The 23,790-nt window shown below is 41.7% G+C and overlaps 2 long non-coding RNA genes across 5 annotated transcripts; one reads left to right on the top strand and one right to left on the bottom strand.

Annotated features, from left to right (window-relative positions):
* Positions 1 to 3,929: 3,929 nt before the first annotated feature.
* Positions 3,930 to 16,302, bottom strand: LOC111096090. Of its 2 annotated transcripts, none has more exons than XR_005358821.1 (4): positions 16,116 to 16,302; positions 9,028 to 9,178; positions 4,721 to 4,816; positions 3,930 to 4,144 (listed from the first exon to the last, which is right to left on the bottom strand). It is a non-coding gene; the product is annotated as an uncharacterized LOC111096090 (long non-coding RNA). The 2 variants fall into 2 exon arrangements; XR_005358820.1 differs by lacking the exon at positions 16,116 to 16,302 and adding an exon at positions 10,910 to 11,141.
* Positions 16,303 to 18,459: 2,157 nt separating this feature from the next.
* Positions 18,460 to 22,430, top strand: LOC111096089. Of its 3 annotated transcripts, none has more exons than XR_005358818.1 (5): positions 18,460 to 18,522; positions 19,215 to 19,435; positions 19,990 to 20,037; positions 20,922 to 21,019; positions 22,389 to 22,430. It is a non-coding gene; the product is annotated as an uncharacterized LOC111096089 (long non-coding RNA). The 3 variants fall into 3 exon arrangements; XR_005358817.1 differs by lacking the exon at positions 22,389 to 22,430 and adding an exon at positions 21,111 to 22,363; XR_005358819.1 differs by lacking the exon at positions 22,389 to 22,430 and adding an exon at positions 21,111 to 22,363 and having other exon boundaries at positions 19,871 to 20,037.
* Positions 22,431 to 23,790: the final 1,360 nt, after the last annotated feature.

The following is a 23,790-nucleotide window of genomic DNA, read 5'->3' as shown; positions in this document are numbered from 1 at the left end:
AGCCAGAGCATCTTTGGTGAGGAAGAGGTATGTTGTCACACCCACGAATGATGTCCATCTTGCCACAGAGGTAACGATTTTTCATGGGTTCATTGAGCAAGCACCAAGGTAGCTGAAGAAATAAGCCGAATGATCACAAGATGGGTCTTCTAATCCACTTGATTGTTGAGTACCTCCTTTCCAGTGGATGCCCTCTAGTGGGCAGCTCTCTTCATGCTTGAGTACAGAAGAGCCATCCACATTCCCCTTTCCCAAAACTCTTAGTTATCAATCTTCCAATCTTATCTTTCCAAGTCCCTGATCAGTCAGCCAACCTATTAGTAACTACCCATAAATTAGTGTAGAGTCATACCTCAAGCCATCTTTCTTTCCATACAGAGAGCAATCAGATATATTTCCAGTTATCCTGCCCACTGAGGGGATTTTCCTTCACCATGGTTTTTGAGGGCATTCTTGAGTGATTGCATTGCCAGTCCGTTTCTAGCCAGCGCCAGTATACTGTATACTGTATACTGTGCAGACTTGTTCTAAAGTTGGGCCTGTTAACTGTTAAATTCTGTTAACTGATCATTAAAGAAATAAAATAAAAAAACCACTCCACGAGGTTGTAGCCATGGGTCAAGGGTATGGTGGCAAAGGAGAAGGACTAGATACCATGGGAGCTGAGGCCACCTGTTCATGTAATTTATTTGTGCATTCCGGACCCACCACTTCCATTTAACATGCCACACACGTCCAATTTTATGATTCAATGAAGCAGACAATACCCAGCTAATGGTGGATGTTTCAGATCACATAGTGACTTGGTGTCTCTGGCTCAGGCACTCAGTTTCTACCAGAGCGTGCTAGCAAGCCAATAACTGCTTTTGTCATTATTAGCAAAAAACAACCTTACTCCAAATTCTTAGGAGTCAATACCATGATTCTCTCATTGAGTCTTACTCGAGTTTCCATAAGCATCTCCAGCTACCAGACACTAATTACCACTGGAGCTGCTAGGGCATAAGATCCAAGCAGTGGGGAAACTTGCACTGTGGTCTGGATCTGTTTTAGAGTTTCTCGCTCTGGGACTTACTCAGAACTGATAGCTTTATAAATTATTTGGGAATAGATCTATTGATACATTTAGTTGCCCTGCATTTTTTTTTAAAGATTTTATTTTTTTAAAGTAATCTCTACACCCAGAGTGGGGCTCAAACTTACAACCCTTAAGCCAAGGCTTGCACACTCTATTGACTGGGCCAGCCAGGCTCCCCAAACCCAGTGCTACACTTAAATATGTCTGCTTCCAACACCTAAAGAGGTCCATCACATAGTATGCCTCTTTCTGCATAGTAGGCAGTGTGAGATACAGCAATTTGACTCACTTTATAAGAGGATATCCTGACATTTTCTAGGTCAATGACCTTTTTTATTTTTTAACTGGTTTTGTGTGTCCTGGAGTTTCGTGGGGTTTATCTCTGATCTTCAGGCATGTATATGCTTTATTAAGACATTTAAGGTATGCAATATTTCCTGTTTACCAGATCTAATTAGCATAATATCACCATTGTGGTGGCCAAAGTAATGCTCTGTGGAATATCAAAATGCTCAAGATCCCTTCATACTAGATGAGGACAGAGAGCAAAACTCTGAGAAAAAACAGTGAAAGTGCACTGCTGATCCTACCACAAGAATGCAAACTGCTTCTGATCATCCTTATTGATGGGAATAGAACAGAAAACCTCTGCTAGGTCCACGCTGCATACCAGATATCAGGAGATCCATCTCCTTTCTCTAGTAAATACATCAGGGCAGCAACTTAGAGTTACCAGATCATTAAGTTTCATTCTCAAAGACCCACTTAACTTTTTCACCAGCCAAACATGAACATTAAAGGCAGATGGGAGACCCCTTGGTGGCTCAGTGGTTGAGCATCTGCTTTCAGCTCAAGGTGTGATCCCAGAGTTCTGGGATGGAGTCCTGCATCAGGTTCCCTGAGGAGCCTGCTTCTCCTTCTGCCTAAGTCTCTGCCTCTGCCTCTCTCTCTCTCTCTCTGTAACTCTCATGAATTAATAAATAAAATCTTAAAAAAAAAAAAGCAGCCGGTCTAGGAATCACACCCCCTGCATTTAAAAGTCCTCAGTGGGAGAAATGTATCTCAAATTCCCTTATGGAAGGGCAGTTCTGAGCACTTCTTTTTGGCCTATTGCACCCTAATAGCTTTCAATCCATAGATTACATAACCAATGTGGAGATTTTATTATTTACTAAGCATGTCTAAGTTCCACCACACATTCAGGGGTTTGAGAAATCACTACCAATTGGGTTCTTTATTTCACTGGACCCACCATGAGCAAGCCTGAGTCAAAATCCCTTCTATCACCTCACATCCATAAGTCTCCAATCTTAACAGTGAGCTCTGGAGGCATTTTCAAATCCAGGAATTAGAATCAGCTCAAAGCCAGTATCGAAGAACACCTAGAAATTCTGCATATTTACCTTTCACCATGCACGGTCACCCTGGTAAATGGGTACCAGCTTCTCAGGAAAAGATTTGCAGAAATAGTCATGGAATGTATGTTGTAACAACATCGAAGTCCCTTTGCCACAGGGACTCAACTTGCTCCTCAATCAAGAGACTCCAAGACTTTTTGAACTAAGCTATGTCTGAGAATTAGGAAAGAGGCTATGTAACCCCACTAAGGTATCTTGAATCATGTTGCCCAGATCTAGAATAGTTCCATGTATATATTCCAGTTAGCACCATTGCAGATTGACTCTCCATTCTGTTTCTTCGTAAGCCTGATGAATTTCCAATCATAGAGATCCATGTGAGTAAAAATATAATTTGCCCTCTACCCCAGTTTGTCCAGCATGTCTCTGATGGCTGAGCACTACCACCAGATCTCTCCTATGCCGGAATCTGTCATTTCTACCGTCATTTCTTTCCAGTTCCACTACATCATCTACTACTATGATCTCTGGCCCATGTCAGATTACCACACTTTTTCAATAATTCTTGTGCTTTCCTGAGCAATGCAGTTATTATATTTTGATGAAGGGGATATCCCCTAGGACCTCCAGGGGGATAGTTAAGCAGTGGCTGAGCTAATGGTGAGTCCATTCCAACCTTCTCATCTTCTGAGCCTTTAGACCCTTTTCTCCACATTATTGGTTACAGGTTTTTGCTATTTGAATATGATCAATGAATCAGAACTTGTTCTAAATGCATAATCTCAGGCCTAGCCTGAACCTACAGAATCAGAGTCTACATTTTCACAAAATTGCCCAGTGGTTTTCTGCATATTGAACTTTGAAAAACCCTGCAATGCACTATTACTGAGTCCTGGCTTCAATTATGTGACTCTTCTAGGTGTTTGAGTCAACATATTAAATCTAGAATACCGGGGGTGCCTGGGTAGCTCAGCGGCGGTTGAGCATCTACCTTTGGTTTGGGGCTCGATCCCAGGGTCCCGGGATTGAGTCCCACGTCGGGCCCCCTGCAGGGACCCTGCTTCTCCCTCTGCCTGTGTCTCTGCCTCTCTCTCCCTGTGTCTCTCATGAATACAATCTTTAAAAAAATAATAATAAATACATAAATAAATCTAGAATACCAGGTGAGTGCTCCAGTATCAATAAATGCTGCCTAATTTTCTATTCTATATTCCTGTATCTCACACCTTCAGAACCCATTCCCATACATTCTGCCTATAAAGGAACACTTTAAAATATGCCCTGGCAGAGAAAGAGAACCTGAGACAGAGCCGCCCCTGTGGTATGCTGGGCCCTGGGCAGAGACAGTAGGGCTCTTTTCTATATAAATGATTTAATTGTAAAAATGTTCTGCAAAGTTCAAGGACACATGTGAGCCAAAGTGATTTACGATATATGCACAACTCTTTCGAACTTGTACTTTTTGACACAAATATGTCTCTTTGAGTCTGCCATTTTCTAGAACCATTTATCTCATGCTCCTGACATCATTACTCATGATGTTGCATCATCCATCGTGCTGCTCATGCACACTGGCTTCCAGGGACTCTCTCAAAAGTGGTTATTGTGTTTTACTCACAATGACTGTTGGTCAAATTGATCCAGAGTATGCAGAATGAGAATGATAATTTGATTTCTGGTCATGTTAAACATTCCATTCAAGGCTGACCTGGGAAAGCAAATTGATACCACATCAGTCAGGAGCAACAGAGGGTGTGGATTAAGACATGGGTAGCAGTCTTGAAAGCCTTCAGAGGATATAAGCATGGCCACTCCCAGAGAATTGCCTGGCACATGGCACAGAGCCTGTGAAGAGGGTGGTGGCCACCCAGTGGGCCAGCAGTGAAGCGTACACAGGATAAAGGACACCCGCTGTTGTCCCCACTGCCTTTGGGTACTAGTGATTAGAGTCAGTACCACTGGCAAAACACATTTAGGCAAGAGTAGTATAATGAGTCTACATAAAAGGCATAAGCCCAAAGGTCAACAGTCCAGTAGCCTGGAGTTCTGAACTCATCTCCCTGATATGAGTCACCCCAAATCAGCATATCAGCACCATTCTGTTCTTTTGGCCCAATTCTAAGTGGGTTACAGGGTCAAAATATGCCTCAAAGGTGATAAATAGGGCCTGGGGCCCACGCAGGTCCCAGCCCAAGCTCAGAGCTCCTGCTCAGATTGCACCCTTGATTCCAGCTGGTCCCAGGCACTGGAAGAGGACTTGGAAAATTTTGAGTAAGACACTTACCTTTAAGGGCCCTTGTAGGACCCAATATGGCCTGGAGCACCTTGCCTGGACAGCACTACCAACCACGGAAGGAAGAGTTCCAGCCAGTTCCAGCCCCTGAAGGAAGAGTTAGAAAATTATGATTCAATTAACCCAAAATCATGCAGAACCATGTGCAGGCTATGGTGTCCCAACTGTTCAGTACTGCTGGTCCTACCTGTCCCACGTACCAGACAGGGGTCGAGATAATTTTAAGGAAGGCATTCCAGAACATGTCTCTACTCCATCCCCCAGCCCCCACACACCTTATAGTGCAGGGCCCAGAACAGGGGTCCTACTTGTCTGGATCTCAGGGCAGTACTGGTTTGGGGAATAAATACTCTGTCCTCTCTTTTGAGCTATCTTACCACCCTCTACCCTTACAGTGACTGAACCCAACCTGAAGCCAAAAAGCAAGTGACTTAAGTAATAAACGTCAGCCTCCTGGGACAAGAAGCAATGAGCAGAAAGGTGGAAGTAGTCCAGAGAGGCAAACTGAAAATATCTAGCACATGGATGGACAATTATTTTTTATTCATCCCTTTAGTCCATTGTCTTTTCATTTCTATTACTGCTAATAAATTGATTTCAGTTGAATTGTTCCTTTGTAGATATGCTGGATCATTTTCTCAGCTCTATATTCTGGCTCACTAATTCTCTGACTATTTAATCTGTTGCTTAAATAGTCCATTTGAGTTTTTCATTTCAGTAACTTATTTTCATTTACAGAAATTCTATTTTTTACCTTTCTTTTAAAAATAGTGTTTTTTTGTAGTTTCTATTCTTCCTTTTAATTCTAAATATTTGATTTTTTAAAAATAGAAAGCAGTTCTTAGGTGACGTTTGTTTTTTTGTTTTTTTAATTTGTTTCCTGGCTCTTATTCATGATGAATGACTTTCTTGCATGTTTCACCATTTTTAATTGTGAGTTCATTTTTAGTGGGGTTGTACTTTCTATGCAAAGTCTGTATGACCTGAGTTATGGAGGTATTCCCTCCAGAGTGGTCCTGCATTTGCTTTGCCAAATGGGTTAGAGCTATTATTGGCCAAGCTCCAAATTTTATGTTAATTTCTCAGGCTTGGAATTCCTGAACCACATGATTCAATAACACTTAGATGCCAGTCCTGAGCAGGGTGGAGGCTTGGCCTTTAATTTCTCATAAAAGGCATGTTCCTTCCGCTCAGCATTCTTGAGAGTTATAAGTTCTTGTCACCTTCATAGATGGCCTTCTTTCATTGTATGATTATAAAAACCTAAGCTTTATTCCTGGTCTGAAACTATACTAATCTTTTGGATTCCCTTACCATTCTCTACCTAGCCCTCATCCTCTACCCAATCCCAACCCCTGCTATTGCGATGTCAGCTTCTAGCTCATATGACTGACTTTCATGTCCCATTGGATTTTCTGTTTGCCGGTCTCTTTTTGTTTGTGGCACCTAAAATGTTTCTTGTTTTTCCTCTGGAGCTCAGCTCTATTTTAGAGTTTTTAGTTATATGTTATCTACCATTTCTAGAAATCTGTAGTGGGGAGGTGTCTTGTTGTCTCAGCCCACAGGTTTCCAGAATCAGAAGTCCTCACTGTCTTTCTATTTCAAATAAATTTAATTTGACTCATCTAAGTTCATCAAGAATTGATTGAGAATCTAAAACATGTTAATTCACTGCTAGACATTAGAGATAAAGAACTAAATAAGACTTAGTCGCTGCTTTTAGGAAATTTGCCATCAAGTGGGAACTACAAGCATCTTTAAAAATTATAATACAATGTGGTAAGTACATTCCATTTTACAGAATAAGTGGTGGAGAGGATAGATTGAAGGATACATGGCATGAGGCCAGAGACCAAATGAGTGATTCTTTGACTACGAGATTATGGGAATCTGTACTACTGTTTTCATGTAGGAATTCCTTCCTGACATTTCTTGAAGAATTTTATGTTTATCCAAATCCTAACAATAATAATAATCAGAAAAATGAGAGAAAGTATAATTTGCCTGTGAGAATTAGAGCTTAACTATTAACATTAGAGGCATTAATGGCTCAAAGAAACCCATTCAACATCAAGTCAAAAACAAGAGCAGGAACCATGGAGCCACAGAGTCAAATATTGAAGCTGACATTCCAGAAACTGGAGCAGAAGCATGTAAGAGGGAAGCAGTCACAATATAATCAGTTGGTCTTGCTTATGGTTGTTGACATGCTATAGGTGTGTTTCTGTGGCTCTGTCTTCTGATAATGATGTCATTCTTGCAAATAAAATAAATATTAATAAGTTTAGACACATAGTATACTTCATACAAATTCTCAGTGGTGTGCTAAGAAATTAACAAGTTTTTGGAAGCAAAATAAGTCCCGAATGGGCAATTTGGGCATGCAATCCCATGGGGCACTGTTGAGCTTGTTAGAAGAGCTAAATGCTGTGTTGTTTGAATATTACCAAGCTCTTATTAGCATTTCTCATGTGTAAATATTCATCAGAAGCTATAGGTCTTTGCAAGTATTTTGACAAAAGAAATAAACAGAGAAAAACAGACTAATGTTATAGAATGCTCTAAAATAGGAGACCAGAAGCTAATCTAAAATTTGAATTTAGAAAAGCAATATCTATAAATGGCAAAACAAAAACCAAGCCAAGCAGACAAAATATTTTCATTGGTAAAAAGAGAAAATGAGCTTATTCGAAGCAACATGTTCACTAACACCCAATCCAAAGATGTTTTTAACACGTCTTCAACCAACCAATTCAACTAACCTCAACACAAGATAAAAGACATTTTTTGACACCTGGAATCTTTGTCCTAAAACAAAGTTAGATTACTGATCAAGGAGATTCATGCTTGTGTGATTTATAATTTTATTTTAAGAATAATTTTAATATATTAAATATTTGCAATTCTATCTTTCCATTTTTAAAATGATTCTAAAATCAATGATTTAAAATTATTACTCATAGCTAAAATTAACAACATAGGAAACAACAGTTGTGGAGAAAGGGGAACCATCTTACATTGTTGGTGGGAATGCAAACTGGTGCAGCCACTCTGGAAGTCAGTATGGAGGTTCCACAAAAACTTAAAATAGAACTACCCTATGACGCAGCAATTGCACTACTGGGTATTTACCCAAAGCATAAAAGCATACTGATTCGAAGGGATAGATGCACCCCAATGTTTATAGCAGTGTTATCAACAATAGCCAAACTATAGAAAGAGCCCAAATGTCCATCGATTGATGAATGGATCTTCATAAAAGAGGTGATGTATCTACATACAATGGAATATTACTTGGCCAACAAAAAGAATGGAATCTTGCCATTTGCAATGACATGGATGGAGCTAAAGAGTATTATGCTAAGTGAAATAAATCAGAGAGAGACAAATACCATATGCTTTCATTCCTATGTGGAATTTAAGAAACAAAACAGGTGAACATAGGTGAAAAAAAAGAGAGAGAGGCAAACCATAAAACTGATTTTTAACTGTAGAAAACAAACTGATGGTCACCAGAGGGGAGGTGGGAGATGGTGGGAGGATGGGCAAAGTAGATGATGGGGAGTGAAGACGGCACTTGTGATGAGCACTGGGTGTTGTATGGAAGTGATGAATCATTATATTGTACACCTGCAACTAGTTTACACTGTGTGTTAACTAGCTGGAATTTAAATAACTTTAAAAAACATAAAATCATTACTCAGCATTTCTTTGGGGTTAATATTCCCTTCTAATTTTATCTTCTCATTATTTTATCTTCTAGTCATCATCAAGTGTCTACATTAAGCAGAGGTTGTTTTTCATGTTATTGAATTATGTAATTTGATTGCAATATTTTGGCTCATAATAGTAATAACCAAGCATTTATTATTATATCTTGTTCTTCTTTACAGAAAACCTTTCAAATGCTTATTCTAACCCTATGACAGAAAAACTACACATTGTTTATCATGGTGGCCAATCTTTATTATTTAAAAATACTTAAGGGGGTATGAAAACTATAGACTAACATGATTTCAGAAATTCAGATTTCTTGTGTCTGCACCACAAAAATCATCATGCCAGACATTTGGAAACGCTGGCCTGTGCTAAGGCAGCCGTCGTGAAAGTGGAGAGGAAAGATACCGAAGAGTTGGAATCATCAGGCTTTAGTGGCTGAGCCGATGTGAGGAATTGGGGAGAAAGGAATCTAGAATATCTTCCCAGTGTCTGGTTTTGTCGACTTGGTTGATGCGGATTTGAGAAAGAAAAGCACAATGGGGAATCGAAATTGTTGGAGTGTAGAAAGTCTAAGGAACCTGAGTCATTAGTCTGGGGATGTCCTCTGGTGTCTGGAACTCAGCAGAGAGGTTTGTTCTGGAGATGGAGACTTGAGACAGCCGTGAACAGAAGGGAGAATCGTGGGCAAGTCAGTATTTGTTTCCGACTGTTCGGACTCGTTTAGAACACCTAAAATATAATAGAAGAGGTGGGTGTTTGGGAGCAATATGCGATAATTATTTTACAGCTTTCCCAACCTTATGCATCATCTTAGTCATTTTGGCAAACAAAATACGACAGCTGGTCATGGCTTTTAGCCCCTAGAACTTTCAGAGTTGCAGATTTATATACTTCCAAAAGTAAAACAGAAGTGCCTTTCGGTTTTACTTTAAAAGGAAACTAAAATTGTAGGGAGGGGGAAGAAATCCTATTTAACCCTTCCTTTTCCTTTAACTACAACAACGTTTACACAAATGTGGAGGAAAAAACATGAAAATACATTAAAGCACCTAGGAAATAATACAGTATCAAAGAAGAGATGAAGAGAGCCCAGAGGAACCACTGGCATATGAATATGGAACAGTAATTGTGTGTGCAACAAGTACCTCGTGCTAATTTTTTTTTTTCAGTTGAACGTCTGTGACTGTGTTCTGATTTGTATGCTATGGAGCCTAGAGCTAAAAGCCAAAGCTCCAGAGCTAGACACATTGAAGCTTGGATCTTGACTCCTCTGCTTCCAAGCTGTGTGACCTTAGGTAAGCTGCGTGACCTCTCTGAGCTTCAGTCTCCCTATGTGTGAAATGAGTCATCCTCAACTTCTTCCATCCCCTAAGCCCTCCGCCGGTCATGTACTAAACATTTCTTGCATCTGTGACCTTCTCTCCAGCTCCACTGCCCATGGCCAGGTCCAGGCTAGGGAAAGTTGCATTGGCCTCCTAGTTTGGTGTCTCTGCCTTCAGTCTTGGTCTCTTGAAATCCATTCTGGATCCTGTAGCCAGAGTGATTGCTTGGAATACTAAGCCTGATCCTGGGGATGCCTGGGTGGCTCAGCGGTTTAGAGCCTCCCTTCAGCCCAGGGTGTGATCCTGGGGTCCTGGGATTGAGTCCCACGTCGGGCTCCCTGCATGGAGCCTGCTTCCCCCACTGCCTGTGTCTCTGCCTCTCTCTCTGTCTGTCTCTGTCTCTCACAGATAAATAAATAAATAAATAAATAAATAAATAAATAAATAAATAAATCTTTAAAAAAAATAAAAAACATAAACCTGATAATGTCACTTGATGATTTGAAAGTCTGCATTATCTCCCCATTGCTCGTAGGGCTTCCCACCCGCCTCCCTCCTGCCCCCACAATGGGGCACTTATCAAAACCCTCCCTGAACTCCCTCTGGCCTCTGGGTCTTTGCACAGGTTGAACATGACCCCCGTCTCCTCCACTCCATGCACTTTGACCACCTCCCTTTTATCCATCCAGCCTCAGCTTGGAGACCGCTCAGGGAGTCTCTCTTCTCCCGCCCTCCAATTTTGAGATGTAGTTCCCTTCACAGGCATTCCCATAACACAGTATACTTCTCTCCATCCTGTTTTCTCATCGTGTATTAAATTACTTAATAATTACTTAACTATAGCGGTCTGCAGTTTATCAGGAAAATGGAAGCTACTCTGTGTATTATGAGTATTAAGAGTTTTAAGATAAAAAAAAAATTTCCACAACCATCAGGGAAGCAAAGATCAGGGAGCTATTGGTAATGTCACCTGGGAAACTCCAAAAAATCTATTAGGGGCTCCCACCAACTATTTAAGCCGGTAGCACAGTATAGACCATTCTCAAAAAAGTCCATCTGAAAGCTGTTTACATTTCTCTGTGCATCTGTTCACGTCTGCCTCTGAGGAATAAAGATCTCAGTCTTCCCCCTTCCTCACCTAAGAGCCTCTCCCTGGAAGATCTCTCTTGGAACCATGTAGAGAAGATTCTGGGAAATGGAGCTACCAGCTTCTCTTCTCCAAGGCAGGAAGACATCAGAATGGGATGACAGTGATGTTCAAGGTCACAACACATGGTTCAGCACACTCGTCCTCTGGAAACAGTTCACTACAGTCACGTTAACGACATCGATGATATTGAACTTAATGGATATTTTGTTTGTTCACGGGGCACCCTTGCCCCAGTTCCTGTAAAATCACAAAAACTCAGTGGGAGTGCACATTCACTATGGTCCATACAATGAGTATTATGGCTGAGGCTGAGTTGTTTGTGTACTTTTCTATGACTGTTAAGTGGATAGATGAGTCACATCCTTGTGTCCTGCACATAACCCATTAAAACCAACAGGCCTCTACAGACCTGGGAAAAAAACAGGGCTGTCTTGCACTCCTAGAATTCATTCCTGGCAAAGGTGCTACAAGTCAAAATGATGTAAGCTGAATCAGATTTTCCAGTAGAAACTAAGCCACATGATGCATTGCCAACCACCAAATGACCAACTTCTTATAGCAAATAATCACAAGTGCAACAACAAACTAAATACAAATTATGTATCTGTACACGAGTCAGTACAACACTTCATGAAATGCATAGACACCAACCAGGGCAACACAGAAGCCAATCGCTGTAGCATAGTAACGTTAAACCTTTAATATCTTTTTAATGATTTCTGTTATATTTGCCACAATGACTAGAAAGTGAAATTGCATTTTTCTAGGGAATCTTACACTGTCGTAAGAATCTTTAAATAGAGGGGTGCCCGGGTGGCTCAGCAGTTGAGTGTCATCTGCCTTTGGCTCGGGTCGTGATCCCGGGGTCCTGGGATCGAGTCCCACTTCGGGCTCCCCACATGCAGCCTGCTTCTCCCTCTGCCTGTGTCTCTCCCTCTCTCTCTCTCTCTCTCTCTCTGTGTGTGTGTGTGTGTGTGTCTCATGGATAAATAAATACAATCTTTTTTAAAAAAAATCTTTAAATAGAACTTTGAGTTGCTAGTGCACAAATAAAATTGACCATTTCAAATTTGAATTCTGTGTTTTGTTTTCTGAGCTGCCGCCCTGTAAGCACTAGCTTCTCCCTCACACCCAATCTTATGCTAGGCATGCTTTCTTTAAAAACTTTGCTTTTAGGACACACAACCTAACCTTGCACTGAAATTTCCACCACTTTCTCTCCTATCCTATCATTTCACAGCTTCAAGAACTTTCCTTACCTGGCCTGGAATTATAGCTAGACTCATTAATAGGCATCATTAGGCTGGTCCTGAGTCCAGAACTCATTCTTTTGCAGCTACAGTTGAATAGAAGCCTCTAGGGGAGAAATGTACTTTCCATTAAGAGAAGGGGGGGAGCTCTAAGAGACTAAGTAGTTAGAATATGTTTGAGTTAAAGAGCTTCTTCCTTCCTACCTAAGCATGCTGCAACACAGAGATCCAAATTCATGGTAGTCTCCCAAGGTGGCTGCCTTGGTTGAAGCACTTCTGAATCGTGAATTGTCTGTAGAAGTGGTGTAATCAAGGTGATCACTCCCACTCTGTGTGCACAGGGCGATTTTCATTGGTCTGTAGCCTTTCTTTTCTTCTTCTTTCTCTCTCCCTCCCCGCCAGCCCCCACTTTCTCTGCTGGAGTCCAGTCTTTCCTCCTACTCTGCTGCCTTCATGCTGGAGCCAAAAAGGAAGGGTCTGGGCGCCCTCAGGGTGGGGGGTGGTGGTGCCAGGGACAGGGATGGTGGAGGCCGAGACGGAGCACAGCAGGAAGGCAGGTCCCAAACCCAAGCCACAGAATGACAGCACTGCACTTTGCGTTCCCAAAGTCACTGACGAGGCAAGTTTTATAGAGTCTCCAGTAACTTCCAGGTTCTCGTCTGTGAAATGAGTGGGCTACAGTAGTGAGCCCTTCTTCCCACTCTGACATGCTTCGGCTATGTGATGTGTATTGTCTGCCTGCTGAGAGAACACAGTGGCATGATTTACTACGCCATGAAAATATGTGCCACAGGCCAGTGTGAACATAGATGGAGAGAGCAAACATCCATTTGAGTTCTAACACCATAGGTAGAAGGTGAAGATACTGGGTCGGGTTGGGCACATCTTGGGAAGGGGTCGGGCAGGAGGTAGGATTTCCAGAGACAACTGAATAATGAGAGAAAACAAGTCAACTTAAAAGCTTCTAATTCAGGGGATCATGTACTTTAAAGCTCTAGAAAATGTTGGTCCTCCTTAGATGAGCTGGCTCACTCTGCCTTCAACATCTTCCTTGCACCATCTCTTGTCCTCCCAGGGTCATGTCACATCGACCCCATTGACTTCCTGGAATTCTCTCCAGTGTGGAAACCTCCTAACTGGAAAGTCCTGACTGCCAGGACATAGTGGTTTTTCCTGCAGAAAGCACTTCCCCGTATCTAAAACTCAAAGCCCTTACCCCATCCTGAGTACATCAGCCCCGACCTGGGACCAGGATGTCATTGGTGTCAGTATTGGACTCATTGCTCCTGAAGGCTTTGTTTCCCCCATTGTGAGTCTGTGCTGCTTAATTTAGACCATAAACTCTTAGAAGGAAGAGTTTATTTCATCCGATTTGGCTCTGAATTTGTGCACATTACAGGTTCTCTTTGGATTAACTGTTGAATGAAAAAGATGTTCTCAGGCTTAATAAAGGTTGATCGCAGCTCATATCATCCTTCAGAATTGTGGCTGTGAGATGATCACTGCAGGCCTCCCTGCTCTAACCCTCTGTAAATGTGAGAGTGACCAAGTCCCATGGACAGGGATTGGAGCCCTGGTGCCAGTGTTGTGGTCCAGGCTGTCTTAGGTGGTCCCATATTTGAGCTATTCTCCTCTCCTTTGTATTCCTCGTTCCAAGAGAGGAAGTATCTGGCTGTGTTTGTGTGGGTCTTTCTCCCTAGATTTGGTTGACCTCTGGAGTTTCTTCGGGAAGGGATGAGCCAAATCACCTTTCTTGTCAGACAGGCTGAGATTCCTTGAGATGCTTATGAGTAGCAGAGAGGCCAATACGAGTCCCTATTTTGCAACTGGGAAACGTGAGATCAGGGAAGCATGAAAGAACTCATTCTGGGATTATAGTAAATAGATGGGAGAGATGAAAATAGGCCCCGTAACCCAATCTGCTGAGGATGGATGGTGGATAGCTAGATAGAACCAGCAACAAGAGACCTGAGTCATCTGGGCCAACCTCTTCCTTTTATAGGATCTTGAAACTCAGAGAGGAGTAGTGACTTGCTCTCTTTGCTAGTGAAAGTCTCCATGTTTGGATTCCATCTGATCTTTGTGTTTTACTACAGGTATATAGTCAGTCTAATTCCAAAGCAACAGCACTCCTTCTAGGGTCCCAAGGAGCCAAGGAATGTGGGCAGGGCCAGTATTACCTACCCCACACCCATCTGCATCAACCCTGTCCAAAGTCCCAACAAGTTAGGTCAGCAAATAAATAAATAAATAAATAAATAAATAAATAAATAAATTTCAGCTAAATAAATAATCATAAGGTATGTATTTTAAATTACCAGGCCAGAAAGGTCACGGAATAATCTAGAAGAAAGAAACTAAGCAGAAACAAATGCTATACAACTGGAATAATTGGCTAAATATAAGAAAGAAAAAATAAATTCCAGATTTTATGTTCGCATAAACCAAAGAGTATCTCACTGGTGTAAACAAAGTATATATTTTTTTCTCTAATTGTGCTTTTATGTTTGTTTCCTTTCTGGTGATCACTTCCAGCCAGCTGATCACGTGGTTCATGAAAGCTCAGGTTTAGGACAGATTCCCCAGCCTCCGCTTCCAAAGTTGGTGCCCCTATGACCCTCTTCTATAGAAAGTCTGGAGTTGCCACCGAGAGGAAAACATGTGGCCCACCGTGGTGTTCCAGGGAAGTGGGCGAGGGCTGTGCTCGTTTAGCCAGACTGTCTGAGAAACAGTCATAAAAACTCCAGATGTTTGTGCCATCAGGGCCAGGCTATCAAAATCAGAGGGACTCTCCATGCTCGTGTCATCAAACGATATAACCCCACTAGTGATGGGAGCCCCCCGAAGCTGGTTGACGGCGAGCAGGAGCTATTATGAAATTCCCCCAGTGACCTCAAGATTCCTGCCTTGAAGAACACAGCACCCGACTTGGCTCTGCATCCAACTTTCCTAATGGCATCTGTACAGAAGAAGCTTTTTCTCGGTCCTGCCTCTTAATAGGGCACGTTGCCCATTGGAAATTTCCTCCAGGGTCCTAGGTGGTGAGAGGCTCAGGGTCAGCTCACAGTGTGTGGAAGCGCTTTAGAACCTCCACGTACAGTGTTCGCTGTCCTTGGGACGGAGGAGTGCTCTGTGAATCAAGGCCTTCTCAGTTGTCAGCCCTGTGTCAGTGTTTGCTGAGGCCTGAAGTCAAAGGCAAGTCGGAACAGTGTGGAGACTTTGGCAAAGGGCTTGTTCCCCCATCTCTAGCTCCCCATTCGAATGAAACAATTCTAGGGTGAGGTTGGCCCTAGGAATTATTTCTCTGACTCATATTCCCTTTGCGCTTTTCACACACTCAGAATGTAACAACTCTGAGTACCTCATAGCCCTGGGCAGAGAGAGGCCTGGGTTGGGGCAAAGCCCTACTGGGGCCCACTCCCAAGGCTGAGAAGACAAATAGGGAGGTGTCTCTCCACGCCGATTTCTTTCATCACCCCAAGCTATTTGGGGACACCATTGCCACACACTTAGTGAAGAAGCCACAAACTGGTTCTAGCTCTCAAAGGTGGGGACAGGCCTACCGAAGACTTTTCTTTTGGACACTTACACATCTTTAATGGACATGTTAAAATAATTTTATATTTCCTCTCATTGCTAAAACTCTGAAGGAACATCCTCCCTTCTGTAGTCAAAGTAATAATTTGTCATCATGCAAGGAAATGTTTTTGTTATCACATTCATAAGTAGAAGCCAAAGCTGATAGAGAATTGGGCCAGGCAAGGAGGGACACGGGTTGCCTTGGTGTCTGCCCTTGTTGCCGGAAAGAGGGGCAAGGGGACCCTTCATCCTCAGAGATTTGGGCCAACACGAGAGATACAGATCCTGGCCCAGAAAAGCAGCTGGACTCTGGGGGCATCTTGTCTCATGTTTCCTCTTAGATCATCTGATTCAGGACACATTACCTCTCTTGGCACAGAGGGTAAAAGACGATGTCGACAAAATTCCCATTTTCAGGCAGCCCACATTCAGTGGGGGAAGGCGGGCACAGAACAGCTTCCGTATGCGGGGTAAGCGCGGAGGCAGGCTTACTCAGGGGCTGCTGGGCTTCCTTTCCCAAGGACAAGGGCTGTAGCCCATCAGGCACACGGGCATATGTGCACGCAAGTGGACACCACACAGCACTCCCTTGCAACATCAACTCTGTGCTGCTAAATGTCCCCATTGTGACTGGAAAGGCAAGAATAATGCAGGTGGAGCAAGTTAAGTTCTGGCAGGACTGAGAAAGAGAGTTTGCACAAAAGCCACCTGTGTTCTGCCACTTTCTTGGAGATGTTCCCACTCCCCAAATTTCACAAGCCCTGGCTCAGTCCGAAACAAAAAAGTGAGTGTACAAATCCTGTAAAATGCACAGCTCACGCCTCCAGGTGGCAGCCGTCTTGTTCTCTCACACTCCCTGGAGCACAGAGACAACAGGTTGTCAGCTCTCTAGGGCTCAGGATTCCCAGATTCTCGGCCCCGCTCCTTGACTGCTCTTCTGTGACCTTCACAAGCTTCTGCCTTATTAGACCTTAAAGCTCCTTTGAATAAAATGTAGAAATGGGAGTTTATTGGAAAGTGAACGTGGAGTGCATGAAGGTGATGATGCCAGGTGGCATTCATTCATTACCTTGCTCGTTATGTCTGCATTTCACAATTATATTTGGGTGTGTATTCTGTGGTAACATGTTGGTGCAAAAGTCATGGGCGTGCAGAAGACAAAGATGAATAAAATGTGCCTGCCCTTCGAGGCGTTTGCCCTCAGCGTGAGAGACCTAAAGTTAATCAATTAGCAACAGTTCAAGGACGAATGATATGAGTACTTGAATAAAATATACCAGTAGAATTTCTAGCAACAGGCTTGCCTACCCTGACTTGGGCACTCCCTCTTATTTCCTCTATGCATGGAAATGCTAGCTAAACAAACGAAGAGAAAGAACTCAAACCCAGAGAGAGGGGAAAGTAGGAGCTGCTGTCATAATGGCCCAAGAGGTTCTTCAGGCCTGCATTTAGGCTCGAGGGACTGTGGACCAGTTTTTCATGTTTACACTCGTATTGATTAACTGGTCTTGAGCATGCATACATTTGGAAACTACAATTGAATCCCCCCCCTCCCACACACACACACACCATAAAGGCCTCAGTGACCCAAAGGGCTTCCCAGTCCCTGGAAAGGGAACTAGGGAAATTTCATCCATCAACCTTGGAAGTAGCAAGGAACTTTGTCATCCCGTGGAGGCTTCCTGGAGTTCAAACAAACAAACAGTCATCCATGAGAAGGCAAAACTCCAGGCTTGTGCCGTGACAGGTGTGAGATCTAGATGTGTGCTATATATACAGATGGAAACCCCAAACCTAGATATTAGCATAACATAAAACATACTTTCAGGGCACCAGGGTGTCTCAGTCAGTTAGGCATCCAACTCTTGATGTCAGTTCAGGTCATGATCTCAGGGTCCTGGGATCAAGCCCAACATCCGGCTCTGTGCTGGGCGTGGAGCCTGCTTGGTATGCTCTCCTTCCCTCCCCCTCTGCACCCCACCCTCACCCATGCTCATGCTCATGCTCTCTGTCTCTAAACAAACAAAAACTACATTCTACACCATTGAAATCCCTGTGGCTCCAGTAGAAGTAATTAAAAAGCCACTTTGTAGAAGCACTGAAGCCAGATTAGACAGGATTCCCCCAGGGGGAAAAAAAAGCTATGCTAATGATAAGTTCATAATCAAAATTTATAAAGCACATGAAGAAACAAACAACCATGGGGTGAGGGAGTGTATATGGGTGTTGACTCAAGAACTGGAATAATTACACAGCTTGAAAAAGATGACGATATATGGTTATTTAAACTGATGAGATAGATCAATGAAGAAATGGAGGCTATAATCACAGCAGAAAACAGTTTGGAAACATAAAGATAAATTCAATAAAGAACTACATGATACTTTTACAAGTGAAAAATACGGTCCCTGAAAACTAAAAAAAAAAAAACTCAATGGACAGGTTAAAAAGTAGATTTGTTTGGTACAATCACATAGGAAAGACTGTGCCATTATCTTGAAAGCTGAGCATTCCCATATTTTATGTCTCAGTAATTCCATTTCTTGGAACATAAGCAGGAGAAATGCAAGAGATGTGAACGGTGATGTTTACCATAGTGCTGTTTGTAATAGCAAAAACCTGGAAACAGCCCAAATGCTTGTTGACCAAAGAGTGGATAAATAAACTATGACATAATCACCTGATGACACAATGGGACATTATGGTGCAGTCAAAACAAATGAAGCTACATGCAGCAGTACGCATGAATCTCAACAACACAATTGTGACAAAGTAAGTCCCAGAAGACAATTTTAGCATAGAACCATTTTTATAAAGTTACACCCTTTTTTAAAAAAAAGGAATAATGTGCTTTCTAGGAATCCATATATTCTTAAAATATGATTTTAAAAACTTGTAGGTAGAGAACTAATAAGCACAAGGTTCAGGGTGGTGATTTCCTTGGAGGAGAGGAAAAGCACTGGGACAAAAGTAGATGGAAGTAGATTTAAGTTATTGCTGACATTTTAATGCCTTTGGGGTTATTTTGTATGTTATTAATGAAAAGATACATACCTCAACAAGCCAAGGAGGGCCGTGTATTAACAAATGAAGACAGTATGTAATGAGCCAAGGATTAACATCAATCTAATTCTGTGTGCCTGAGATTTTTAAAATCCATAGTCAATGAGACACAGCTAAAGATGCCTGGAGAACAGAAGGGTAATTGAAATTACAGAGACAGAGATAAGAGATGGAATAGGGATCAGCAGGGAGATACAACAGTGCACCTGGTTGCTCAGTCAGTTAAGTGTCTGCCTTCAGCTCAGGTCATGATCCCGGGGTCCTGGGATCCAGCCCCACATCATCAGGGCTCCCTGCTCAGCAGGAAGTCTGCTTCTCCCTCTCCCTCTGCCCCTCCCCGCCCCAGTCATGCCCTCTCTCTCTCTCTCAATCTCAAATAAATCTTTTTATTTTTTTTTAAGAGTGAAATACAAAAGGACAGTTGGGATTTGGAGACTAGGATGAACAGGTGAAATACACATCTATTAGGCATTCCAGAAAGCAAAACGGAGAGATGCAAGAGCATGATTTAGAGAACAAAGGGAGGGAGGGAATGTTCAAGGCCATAATGGCTGAGGATTTCCCAGTATTGAAGATAAACATAAGACCTTGGATTAAAGAAATATACCAAGTTCCAAACAGGGTAAGTAAAAGGAGATACTAAAACATTTAGTAGTGATTTTAAAGGGCATCAAAGATGAAAAAAATCTCACCAAAGATGAAGAGAAAACTTAAAAATGAAGAGAAAACTGACTAAGCCAACCAGGTGCCTCTCAAAGCACTAAAATCTTGACTGCAATAAATGATTTGGGGTCTATGTGACCAAGACTCAGAATATCCGATGGGGGCCTTTTACTCAAGGCTTTATAAATACAGCACAAAGGGTTAGATGAAAATGACTAGCTCCATACAACTAGAGAATTATATATAATATACTATCCTTTAAAAATTAAGATTATCTCGGGACACTTGGGTGGCTGAGTGGGTTAAGCATCTGCCTTCAGCTCAGGTCATGATCTCTGGGTCCTGGGATTAAGCTCATGAAGGAGCTGGTGAAACTCAGCCTGGTGTTTTCCAGCTTTGTCAAGATCCTCTCCTTTCTTTCTCCTGGCACTGCCTTGCCTGGTAACCCTATTCGGGGCCCTACGATGACCGTCCACGGTACTCTGCACTGGACTTGGCATTTCCTTATATTAGATGGTCGACCAGTTGCAAGAAAATGACCCTTTTCCTGTCTGCAATTCCGTAAGTCCTCAATTTAAACACAAACATAACAATTATATTTTTATAGCTCCAGTTTGTGATCCTATTTTGGAATTTCACACTTAGGTGCAGTGTTGGAACATAGGAAACTTAACTTCTGGTGTGTTCTTTGTATGACCCCACAAATGGCTTCTTTCTCCCCTGATTTTCAAAGTGTTGGTGGAATAAGTTCTATGGGGGGTGCCCTTGACTTCTGTCGGGATATAATTGGCTCTCAAGTTGAGTACCACCCAGGTTGAGCCCCACTGTAGAGCAGTCACTGGCTGTTCCAACTAATATATGTACTGTCTCAGCACCAGGAGAACTCTAGAAGGGGTGCAGAATTACTTATGTAGTGTGGCACAAGGACCCAGCCCCAACACATCCCTCCCATCCAATATCCTTTACTCTGCTTCTTCTGACCAAAAATCCCTGCTACTTGAGTCAATGGGGGACAGGACCACCTTGTAACTTTACAAGTATACCTCAGAGATACTGCTGGTTCTGTTCCAGACCGTGGCAATAAATAGAATATTGCCATAAAGTGAGTCAAATAATTTTTTGTTTCCCAGTGCATATAAAAGTTGTGTTTACGTTGTACTGCAGTCTCTTAAGGGCGCAAGACCATTATGTCTAAAAACCAATGTAAATACCTTAATTAAAAAATACTTTATTGCTAAAAAATGCAACCATCATCTGAGCTCACTGTGAGTTGTAATCTCTTTGCTGGTGGAGGGTCTTGCCTCAATGCTGGTAGCTGCTGACACTGCAGGGCGGTGGTTGCTGGAGGTTTGGGGAGGGAGGAGCATGGCAAATTCTTAAAATAAGACAACAATGAAGTCTGACCTGTTGACTGACTTTTCCTTTCATGAACCATTTCTCTATAGCTTGCACTATGGGGCACAAGAGGCCTAGCTTTCAGCCTGTCTTGGCTTTTAAGATGTTTTCCCCACTACACTGAATCATTTCTAGGTACCAATTTAAGGTGAGAGACACATAACTTTTTTTTTTCACTCAAACACTTAGAGGCCATGAGAGGGTTACTAATTGGCTGAATTTCAATATCGTTGTCTCAGGAAATAAGGAAGGCCAAGGAGAGGGACAGAGATGCAAGAATAGCCATTCGGTGGGCCGGTCTGAACGTAACATTTGTTGATTAAGTTCACTGTCTGACATGGGCGTGATTTATGGTGCCCCCCAAACCATTACAGTAGCAACAGCGAAGATCCCTGGTCACCATAACAAATATAGTGATGATGAAAAAGTTGGGAATATTGCAAGAATTATCAAAATGTGACACAGAGACATGAAGAGAGCAAATGCTATTGGGAAAATGGCACTGATAGACCCTCTCGATGCAGAGTTGCCGCAGACCTACAATTTGTCAAAACAAAACAACATAAAAACCCCACAGTATCTGCAAAGTGCAATAAAATGAAGCACAGTCAAATGAGATATGTTTGTGTATTAAATCCTTCTTAGATGCCATTTAAACTTGCCTTTTACCCCAAGGCTGATAGAAGCTGAAGTTTTAGCAACTCTAAGCCCCTTTAAAGATTGATTGATTGATTTGATTTGATTTGATTTTAAACAGAGAGAGAGAGCATGGGGGGGAGGGAGCCAGAATTTCAAGCAGACTCTACGTTGAGGACAGAAACAGAAGCAAGGCTTGATCTCACGACCCTTAGATCATAACCTGAGCCTAAACCAAGAGTCAGACACGTAACCCACTGTACCACCCAGGGGCCCCTAAACCCCTTTAGAAGAGATGATTCTAGGGAAAAAAAGGTTCTGTAATTCTGTACAGTGACAGGTGTAAACGAGATGTATTGTGGTGTTCATTTGCAAATATCCATGCATTACGTTGTATACCTGCAACAAATATAACGTTGTATGTCGTTTATACCTCAATAAAGAAATAAAGAAAAGAGATGAACACATCATAAAATCCAAGCTTAGAAAAGACTTCAGAAAGAATCTATTCTGGCTTAACCTTTTTGGTTTACAGGTAGAGGAACTGAGGTCTGGACAGGCAAATGATGTATTATTCCTTTCACATATTTTTGAATTTCATTTTCTAATATTTTGTTAAGGATTTTTGAGTTTATGTTCATGAGGAATACGGCTCCAGTTTTCTTGTACTGTCTTTGGTTTTGGTATCAGGGCGATTCTGAATTTATTAGACTAAAATGAGGCGAAAGGTGTTCCCTACCTTTTGTATTTCCTGTAAAATTTGTGTTGAATTCATAGTATTTTTCCTGTAACCGTTTGTTTGAATTCTTAGATGAAATTTTGTGGGCCTGGGGTCTTCATTACGGGAAGATTTTTAATGACACATTCAACTTATTTAAAAGTTACAGAGCCGGGATCCCTGTGTGGCGCAGCGGTTTAGCGCCTGCCTTTGGCCCAGGGCGCGATCCTGGAGACCCGGGATCGAATCCCACGTCGGGCTCCTGGTGCATGGAGCCTGCTTCTCCCTCTGCCTGTGTCTCTGCCTCTCCCTCTCTCTCTCTCTCTCTCTGTGTGACTATCATAAATAAATAAAAATTTTTAAAAAAGTTACAGAGTCATTCAGATTTTCTGTTTCTTTTTGTGTCCATTTTGATGATTGGTGTTTTTTAAGGAACTTGTTAATGTCATTAGGTCATTAAATTTATCTCAATAAAAGTATTTGTAGTATATCTCACTATTCTTGTATCATCTCTAGTACTTTCGTGATATTCTCTCTTTCATTCCCAATATTGGTTATTTATGTCTTTTCTTTACCATTCTAGCCAGAAGTGTACCAATTTTATAATTTTACCAATTTATTAATCTTTTCAAACAAATCACTCCTTGTTTCACTTGATTTTTTTTTTTTTGTACTTCATTAACTTCTACTTTTTTTAATGGTTTTTTTTTTTCCCTACACCCAATTGGGGTTTGTACTCATGACCCCAAGATCAGGAGTTACATGCTCTTCTGACTGCCAGTCAGGCGCCCCATTTAACTTCCACTTTCTATTGTTTCCTTTCTTCTATTCCCTTTGAGTTTAATTTGCTCTTTGCTTGCTTTTAAAATGGAAGCATAGGTCCATTCACGTCTTCTTTTCTAATATAAGTATTTAAAGCTAAATTTCTTTGTAAGTGCTGCTTTAGTAACATCCCCACAGACTTTTATGTGATGTTTTCATTTTCATTTAATTAAAAAATTTTTTTCTAATTTCTTCTGTGATTTCTTCTTTGGGCCCATCGATTCTTTAGAAATATGCTGTTTAATTTTCAGGTATTTGGGGGATTTTTCAAATACCTCTGTACTATCAAATTGTAATTTCAATTCTGTGTTCAGATAGTGTAATTCCAGCCCTCTTAAATATATTAAGAAATGTTTTATAGCCCAGCATATAATTGATCTTGGTGAATATTCCATGTGTACTAAAAAAAGGATGTGTATCCTGCCACTGTTGGATGTATTGTTTTAAAAATGTCAATCCGAAAAAAATTAAAAATAAAAAAATAAAAATGTCAATCCAGTCAAGTTCGTGGCTAGCCCTCTCAGGGCTCCCACATGCTCAGTGATTTTCTGTTTACTTGTTCTGTCACTGAGAGAAGAGCCCCCAACCATAATTGTGGATTTACCATTTCTCTCTTCAGTCTGTCAGATTTTGCCAAATGGATCTTGAAACTCTGTCGTGAGGTGCATAGATATTTAGAATTATGCTTTTTAAAATCTAATTTGCACCATTATAATTGTGAAACATCTCTTTTTATCTCTGGT

This window comes from Canis lupus, chromosome 5 (genome assembly GCF_011100685.1).
Source record: "Canis lupus familiaris isolate Mischka breed German Shepherd chromosome 5, alternate assembly UU_Cfam_GSD_1.0, whole genome shotgun sequence".
Taxonomy (NCBI): domain Eukaryota; kingdom Metazoa; phylum Chordata; class Mammalia; order Carnivora; family Canidae; genus Canis; species Canis lupus.
This window is presented reverse-complemented; position numbering and strand designations above follow the sequence as displayed.